General features: G+C 43.5%; 1 non-coding gene across 1 annotated transcript; it reads left to right on the plus strand.

The window, feature by feature from the left end:
- LOC115837727 lies at nt 1-107 on the plus strand. The gene has a single exon (XR_004032786.1). It is a non-coding gene; the product is annotated as a U6 spliceosomal RNA (small nuclear RNA).
- The last annotated feature ends 8,631 nt before the right edge of the window (nt 108-8,738 follow it).

Genomic DNA, 8,738 nt, shown 5'->3' on the forward strand with positions numbered 1-8,738 from the left:
ATGCTCACTTTGACAGCTCATATACTAAAAATGGAACCATATAGAGAAGAGTATCATGGCTTCTGCACAAGGATGACATCCAAATTCGTGAAACATTCCATATTTTAAAAATCTGTATATTATGACATTGAGGAGTTTATACAAAATCCCAGAGACTATTGCCAGAGACTGAAAATGTCATCAGATGGTCTCAGGACAAGTTCATATCCTCCTGAAGTCTATAACCCACCACAATAAGGTGACTCCTTCAGTAACTTCCATGTGATAGGTCTCATAAAATGTTCATTTCTGACATTATTGCTGCAGTCACTGTGAATTCTCAGTATAAGTCTTTTAGTGCAACATTTTCATTAGGAGGAATTTCAAGATCCAGAATTAAAGTGTTATGCCTTAAGTCAGACAAAATCTTAGCACTAAATTATTATAGGTGTTTCATTTTCTTGAAGAACTATTCCAAAAAAACCCAGCACTTCTTCAGGGAATGTACTCATAAGAATAAAGAACAAAATAAAGATTGTCACTCATGACTGTTTCAGATTTTGAATGCTGCTTTCAAGGTAAAAGCTCTTTTTAAAACCTATTTTAGTTTTATACTTCTTATCTTCTTGGAAGTCTCATTTATTCATTCATTCTTTTATTCTCTTAAGAAATGTTTATGGATTACCTTCTCTAGGCCAAGTGTTAAGGAAATAACAATAAATTATAATTTCCCTTCAAATTCTTATCATTCTTCCTCTTTTTTTAAAGCACTGTATTCTATATTAAGAGCAGATACACAAAATACCTGCCCTACTTTATAAGTTTCTTGTGTTCCATACTCTGAACAGCATTTTATAAAATTTTGGACACAATAGATTCTTCTTTTTTTTTTTTTTTTTTTTTGAGACGGAGTCTCGCTCTGTCGCCCAGGCTGGAGTGCAGTGACGCGATCTCAGCTCACTGCAAGCTCCGCCTCCCGGGTTCACGCCATTCTCCTGCCTCAGCCTCTCCGAGTAGCTGGGACTACAGGCGCCCGCCACCACGCCCGGCTAATTTTTTGTATTTTTAGTAGAGACGGGGTTTCACCGTGGTCTCGATCTCCTGACCTCGTGATCCGCCCGCCTCGGCCTCCCAAAGTGCTGGGATTACCAGCATGAGCCACCGCGCCTTGCCAATATAGATTCTTAATATTTGGTGGTAGTGTTAGTAGAAAATTAGGGAACCACTGTATTTTTAAATTCCAATGTCCAATGTGCCTTTTCATAGAAGATAAAAAAGAGCTCTGTCTCTCATTTCAGTCTATGTTCTCATGATTCAATCACAATAGATTTCATTTTTCCTGGGGTGCAAATTCAGTCACCACCTTGGTTTACCAATACTCTGCACCATCTAGTGGCCTGAGAAGGTGAATACAGACTACACAGTATATGGAAAGAATTCACTTGTCCTGTTATCTGAGGAATTTCAGGTAAAACATGAGTTCTTTTTAATGGAATCATTAATCCAGAGCCTAATCTTTCTCTATTCTCTTCACTTGCTCCTTTCTTGCTTCCCATTCTGAAGCTTCAAAGAAGCTCCTCTTTAAGTGTACTTTCCCAAGTCACTGCTATGATTTTAACTCAGAGGTCACTAAGTCAAATGCCTACAGGGACCAGACGGGAAATAAATGCTGAGGGCTGAAGCAAGAAAACTAGGAAGTGAGCGGGACTATAGCAAATCGCAGGACAAGTGCCACACAGAGGTCACAGCAGCCCACCGTTGGTGTGTGTGAGAGGCTTGGTTGGCTGATCTAATTTTCAAGAGCCGAAAATCTAGATGTTTATGTAAAATGTCCCAATTTGTAAATATTGGAAGAAACAAAACACAATCTGCCCAGGGCTGCCATTAGCAACCTGTGCTCTCATTGGTATTGAATTCAAAGCACTGAAAACACCACAGGTTTCCGAAATGTCCTTGAAGAATGTCAGTTGAGTTCTGTGATCTAACCTTACTGTCAAGGCAAAAGAGAAGGGAAAGATTCTTATCAGGAGTGTGATTTGATGTTGGTCTAATTAGTACATTTACATTAATCTAATTAATAGGTTTCCATTCTGCAGTTTTAAAAAAATGTAATAAAGCAACTTTTTTTAGGTAAGAAAGGGGGAATGAAACAAATATATATTAAATTTTAAAAATATATATTCAATTTTGCTTTTATTTATATAAAAAAATTGGCACTGGAAGGATAAATTTAAAATTAATAAAAGTGATTACCTATGAGGGGTAGGACAAGGGAGAATAAAATTTCTCAATGACTACTTTTAATTTAGTTTTTATTTTTGAACCAGATGAAAATATTACACATTCAAAAATTACAATAAATTTAAAAATAAAAATAAAAACATTAAAATCACATTTTTAAAATTACCTATCATACAGAGAAGTATGATAGGTTGAAAAATAGAGACTGGGCACCGTGCCATGTATCTGTAGTCCCAGTTACTAGGGAGCTCATATGGGAGGGTTGCTCGAGCCCAGGAGTTCTAGATTATGATAAGCTATGATCATGCCACAGCACTCCAGCCTAGGTGACAGAGCAAGATTAAATAAATAAATAAATTAGAAACAAAAATAGGGGGCTCAACTTAATAGCATTAGCTGAGCGATCACGATAAGATGAACATGGTAACACGGAAACCGTCTATAAAACAAAATAGGGGGTGGGGGGCTGTATCAGTATCGGAGGGAGCAGGAGAATGGGTGAACCAGGAGGGGAGGTTGCGGTGAGGAGATGCGCACTGCACTCAGCTGGGGACAGAGAAACTCGTCTCAAAAAAAAAAAAAAAAAAAAAAAAAAAAAAAAAAAAAAAAAAAAAAAAAAAACATTGTATGACGGAAGCAGAATTATAAAAGTTCAAGAAGAAGAAAAGGGAACAATGTTATATTTCTCATAGCTAAATAAATAATCTTGTAACTTAAAGGATGATACTCTTTAAATAGTATCAAGGTGAATGGTATTTATATATATTCCACTGGATACACTTAAGAGTTGTGTGACAGTTTTTTGGTTGGTTTTTTTTTTTGTTTTTTTTAGGTGGAGTCTCGCTCTGTCACCCAGGCTGGAGCGCAGTGGTGTGATCTCAGCTCACTGCAACCTCTGCCTCCCGATTTCAAGCAATTCTCTGCCTCAGCCTCCCAAGTAGCTGGGATTACAGGCACCCGCCACCACGCCTGGCTAATTTTTGTATTTTTTAGTAGAGACGGGGTTTCAGCATCTTGGCCAGGCTGGTCTTGAACTCCTGACCTCGTGATCCACCTGCCTCGGCCTCCCAAAGTGCTGGGATTACAGGCGTGAGCCACTGCGCCCAGCCACAGTTTTATTTTTAAATGCCAATATTTACAATACAAAACTGAAAATTACTTCCTTTACAATTGTTTAATTTTATGATACAAATTTTGGATGTTGATATAAAACATCAGAGAATTCATATCTTTTTCAAAATTCTTTTTGAGAATGTGCAAACAAGAAAGTTCAAAGACGACTGATCTTGATTTTCCTGTATTGGAACCCACTGGAGTAATTTCTTTGTCTCTGGAAGGCCAAAGTTACATTACATATGATGACTAAGAGGCCACAAATTAGCACCTCTGAACACAACCATGTGAATTAGTTTTGGATTAGCTAGCTTTTACTTAGAAAAACCTAAATTTTTAAGTGCCATAAGAACAGGCACCAGCACAAGTACATTTGAATGTTTGTAAAGTAGGTCCAGTATGTGACATAAAGGATGGCCAGGCCTCTGCAGTGAGAGTTCAGGAAAACATCAGACCAGAGGCAGAAAGGATCTTGCCTAAATTTGCCAAGGCCAACCTGCTTGGATCCATCTTGGGACTCATCCAAGTGGATTTATAGCCAAACTGCAAGTCCAGTGGTACAAGGGCTCACCGTACCCACCTGGGTGCAAGGTCCTCAGCATGGGCCCTGGAGGGCCAGGGTCCTGGGGCATGTGAAGACAAGGGAAGCAACTCAAGTTTGAAATGAAAATCTTCTAAACTACTTTTCACCATTCAAATAAAACATTAATTTCATTTAGTCTTGGGTGACTCTAAAAGGAAACTCGAATAACCATTTCTTCTCATTTGGTTCAAATTTTGTCCTTGGTATCCTTGTTTACATCCTTTACCGTGAGAAACCCCAGACCACCATGCCTCCCTCACTTCCCACCTGACCCTCTCAAGGCTCTTCACATCACCTATTCTGAACTCTTCTCAAGACTCCCTAGTTTCTGAGGCTTTTCCACTGTGCCCTCTGTCTATCATCAGCAAAATCCTCTATATCCTCAGACACTTCTCTAAATATCTCCTGAACCTTCTTGTCCTAACGCCAACCTGGCTCATCCCTGTGGATGCTGTTGTCCCTGCAGCCTTCCCAGCGCCCTCATACCACTGGAGTGGGAGGTAGGAGAGGGCTCTTCCATGCTTCTTTTAAGCTATTCTTCCTCCCTCCTCTCTAATTCCTTCCCCTGCCCATTATCTTTTTTAAAACTCATGCCCCCTGATGTTGTCACTCACCTTCCTCATTCCTCACCTACTCACTCACAGATCACTGTCCTATCAAGGACTTTAGCTTTTGCTACTGACATTTTCCCCAGCACCTCCCCTGTCCTAAGTCTTACTGTTCTTAATACGCATGCATATAATCTGTATGACAGTCTGTCCTTGACTCTCTTCCAATGATCCTGCCTCCACATCCCTTAGCCATTCACTGCCATGGTCGCATCCCACCCTAGGTTTAATCACTCCTCCATAGTCTCAATTTCATGGATCCCACTAAAATTACATTGTTGTGGTCACCCTGCAGAAGCAAGATGGGCTCCTCCACCTAAAATTTAATTTGGATGTTGAGACTGATGATGCTACACTTGCACCAAGAGGGTGTGAAAAGGTTTATTCACATACTGCAGCTTTCTGGGGAGAGCAAGGCAGGCTCCCAAACTGGTTCAAAAATGGCTTAAGAGAGCAAAGAAAGGAGACTATCTTAGGATGTCATGGTGATTAAGGGGTAGGACCACGGTGAGGGCTCTCTCACATGGGCTGGGTCTTGCACAGTTTGAACTTCCTGCTGGCATCAAAGGCATCTAGGCTTTCTTATGTTTGCACAGAGGAAACAGGAGTGGCAGGGCTTCAAAGCTGTCAGCACATATACAAAATTGAGTCAGACTTGCAATATAGATATACATTTAGAGACAGTGTCTCACTCTGTTGCCCAGGTTGGAATATATGGCACAATCATGGCTTGTTGCAACCTCCACCTCCTGGTCTCAAGGGATCCTCCCACTTCAGCCTCTGGAGTAGCTGGGACTACAGGTGCACATCACACTTAAGAGTTGTGTGACAGTTTTTTGGGGTTTTTAGCCATGCTTGGCTAATTTTTAAATTTTCCGTAGGAATAGGATCTTGCTATGTTGCTCAGGCTGGTCTTGCGCTCCCGGCCTCAAATGATCCTCCCGTCCCAGCCTCCCAAAGTACTGGGTTTACCGACATGAGACACTATGCCCAGCCTCAGACTATTACATATCTCCTATCTTTCCAGATCATTCTCTCTTTTCCCTAGACTCCTACAACCCCTCAACCCCAGAAGGACTTGCAATTCATTGATCCTACCACCTTTTCACTGTCCTTAACCTCTCCATATCCACTCTTCCCTCTTTAATCATCTTAAGTTCCATGGTGAATCATAATCATGCCCTTGCTTATATCCTCAACTTCCTTGCTCTCCTCTCCTTGCTCTTATTCCTTTAGTAAAATGTGATTAAACAGAATTCTCAGCCTACTCTGGACCTGCTTCCCAGGAGCTAATTATCGCTGGAGAAAGAAGCACACTCATACTAACTTGTCTCACTTAAATTCATGACCATAAACTGAAGTGGGCCCTACATGACACTCAACAAGCACACAATTATTTTCTGGTCCATTGTCTTCTCATTCTCCTAGATGACATTTCACACCTTCTCTTCCCTTTTCACATAATCTTTCCCACCTCCTCCCAGCTGATAGCATTTCTTTCTACATCTCTAAGAAAATTGAAGCAATCAGAAGAGAACTTCCAAAGATTCCTATTTACCATGCCTACCCACCTGCCTGCCTGTTTCCATAGATGAACAGTCTGTACTCCTATCTACAGATGATCCTTCCACTTCTGTATTAGTTTTCAAACGCTTTTTCCCTCTCAAGGACACCACTCCAGCACTTCTCACTTCTTGTTTCTACATGAATTTTCCCTTTTCTTCCAGATTATTCCCATTAAAAACAATATTTCTCCCCCCACCACTTTCTTTCTCTCTTCTTTTTTTTTTTTTTTTTTTTTTTAAAGAAACAGGGTCTCACTCTGTCACCCAGGATGGAGTGCATTGATGCGATCATAGCTCACTGCAGCCTTCACCTCCTGTGCTCGGCCTCTCCCCATTTTTTTTCAATCTTCTTTTGACTCTGCTTCTACCACCAGTTACTGTCCCAGATTTGGGCTCCCCTTTGTAAGAGAACTTCTCAAAAGAATTGTTTGTATTAGCCATCTCCAGTTTCTCTCCTCTCATTTTTTTCTTAAACCCACTCCAATCAAGTTTTTCCTCTCTTGCTCCACTGAAGGGTTATCAATGGCCTCCACGTCACTAAATCCAACAGTCAATTCTCAGTGCTCACTCACAGAGGAGCACTCCCTTCTCCTAGATCCACGAGCTTCACTCGGCTTCAGGGCACCTCACTCGGGTCTCCCACTTCACTGGCTGCTCCCTTTCAGTCTCCTTGGCTGGCTCATCCACTACCCTGCCTTAAAGCTGCATTGGTCCCCAGAGCTCCATCCTCAGTCGTCTTTTATTTACACTCACTTCCTCGGTGATCTTAGGCTTTAAACGCTTTCTAAATGCTGATATCTCTCATATACCTCTAGCTTGGACCACGCTCCTTAATCCTAGACTCATTCATACATACAACTGCCTAATCAAGATCTCCACTTCAATATCTAATAGATACCTTAAAATGGAACTTCTCCAAAACTGAACTCCTTTTTTGACTCAAACTTCCTCTACTTGTAGTCTTCCCCATCTCTCTTGGTGTTTTCCCCTTAACCTTTATTAGCATTCTTATCCAATTTGATTTTATTGATTACATTTATTATTTATTGCCCCTCTCTCTCACATCCACAAGCGCAAGGATTTTTGTCTGTTTTGTTTATGTAACCCAAACAACTTGAATAGTGCCTGGGTACTCATAAATCTTTATTAAATGAAGGAATGAAACCTCTAGCATTCATCCTTATCTTACTCAGAAATTACCGTCTCTTAACCCAAACAAAATCAGTGAAAAATTGGTTTATCTGCAAGCAATAAAATAAGACCAAGTAGCTGTAGTTCCAGCTACATGGGAGGATGGCTTCAGCCCAGGAGTTTGAGTCCAGCCTAGGCAACATGGTAAGATCCCTCTCAAAAACAGAAAGAACCACCACCACAACAAAAATCACCTAGGTTTAAAACCTGTGTCTGTGTGTGGGTTGAGGGAAGGGACAGACATGAAGGTATCTCTTCAGAACAAGGCACCTGAACAACGCTTATGTAAAAATCAAGTGAGAATGAGTAATGGTTTTCTTCTGGGGAAACCACTTCTCAGAGCAACAGGCTGGAATGAGCTCTAACGGGCCACCAAACCTGTTAGCATCACGCTTAAACGTGGTAGGTGCGGTAAAAAGCAGCCAAAAACAACAACAACAACAACAACAAAAAGCTGCTTCTTTCATTACAAGTCACTTGGGTCAACAGCTGTTCTCCCACTAGGGTGGCTCTTTTTTCCCTTATTTGGAACTCATTGTCAAAAGAAAGACACCACACCCTGTGTTATGTAGCCTTAACCGAGCAGCAGGCCACGTCCCAGGCTCCTTGCCTTCAGGACTGTATTTAATTCGGTGTTTTTGTTTTTGTTTTCTTTTGAAATCAGTGTTCCTGGGTGAGGCCAGGAAAACTCTGAAGCTGTCTTAAAAACAATATAAACCAAAAAAGTCGGAATTTTTTAAAAGTACATTTTTTAAAAAAGTTGTAGGCCGTTAGAAGCGAACTGGAGCGTGGTAAGGGGGGCACCGAGTTCAGCAGCGGGGCGCTCTGTCCGCGTTCGACGCTGAGCCCAGTCCTGGGGGGATGCCCCGGTCTGCGTCTCCAGCTGCGGCAGACGCCCCCTTCCCCCGACCGCCACCAAGGGCGAGGGAGGACGAGCCAGTCCCCAGGGAAGGAGCCCCAAGCTTCCCTTGAGTTTCGAAACAACCCGTCCAGACACGTCCTGACTCCAGGAGAAGAGTCCATGGGGAGCGTCGGTGCTGCCGGGGCGGGTGGCGGGACGCGCAGCTGGGCGCAGCGCGGGGAGCCGGAAGCCGGAGCAGACTGCGAGGCCAGCGCGGTCCGGGGGTCGCCGCATCAGCCCGCCAGGCGCACGCCCCAATCCGCGCGGAGTGTGCTACACCCCCGCTCCCGCGGCGCCCCCTCCCGCCTCCGCGCGCCTCCCCTTTAAGCTCCAGGCGCAGTCGATTTGTGTCGGCGGAGGCGAGGTGCGACTCCCCTTTATGGCGGAGTCGGCAGCAGCCTCTCTGACAGCCGCGGCGGCCGGGCGAACAGGGCAGGAAGCCGGGCCTCTGGCCTCTCGCCGCCGTCACTGCAGCCGGGCCGAGGGGAGCGCGGCGCGCGCCGCGGCGGGGGCGGAGGAGTGGGCGGGCCCGGCCGGGCAGGGGGCGGGGAGGCGGG

Source organism: Nomascus leucogenys, chromosome 12 (assembly GCF_006542625.1).
Source record: "Nomascus leucogenys isolate Asia chromosome 12, Asia_NLE_v1, whole genome shotgun sequence".
NCBI lineage: Eukaryota > Metazoa > Chordata > Mammalia > Primates > Hylobatidae > Nomascus > Nomascus leucogenys.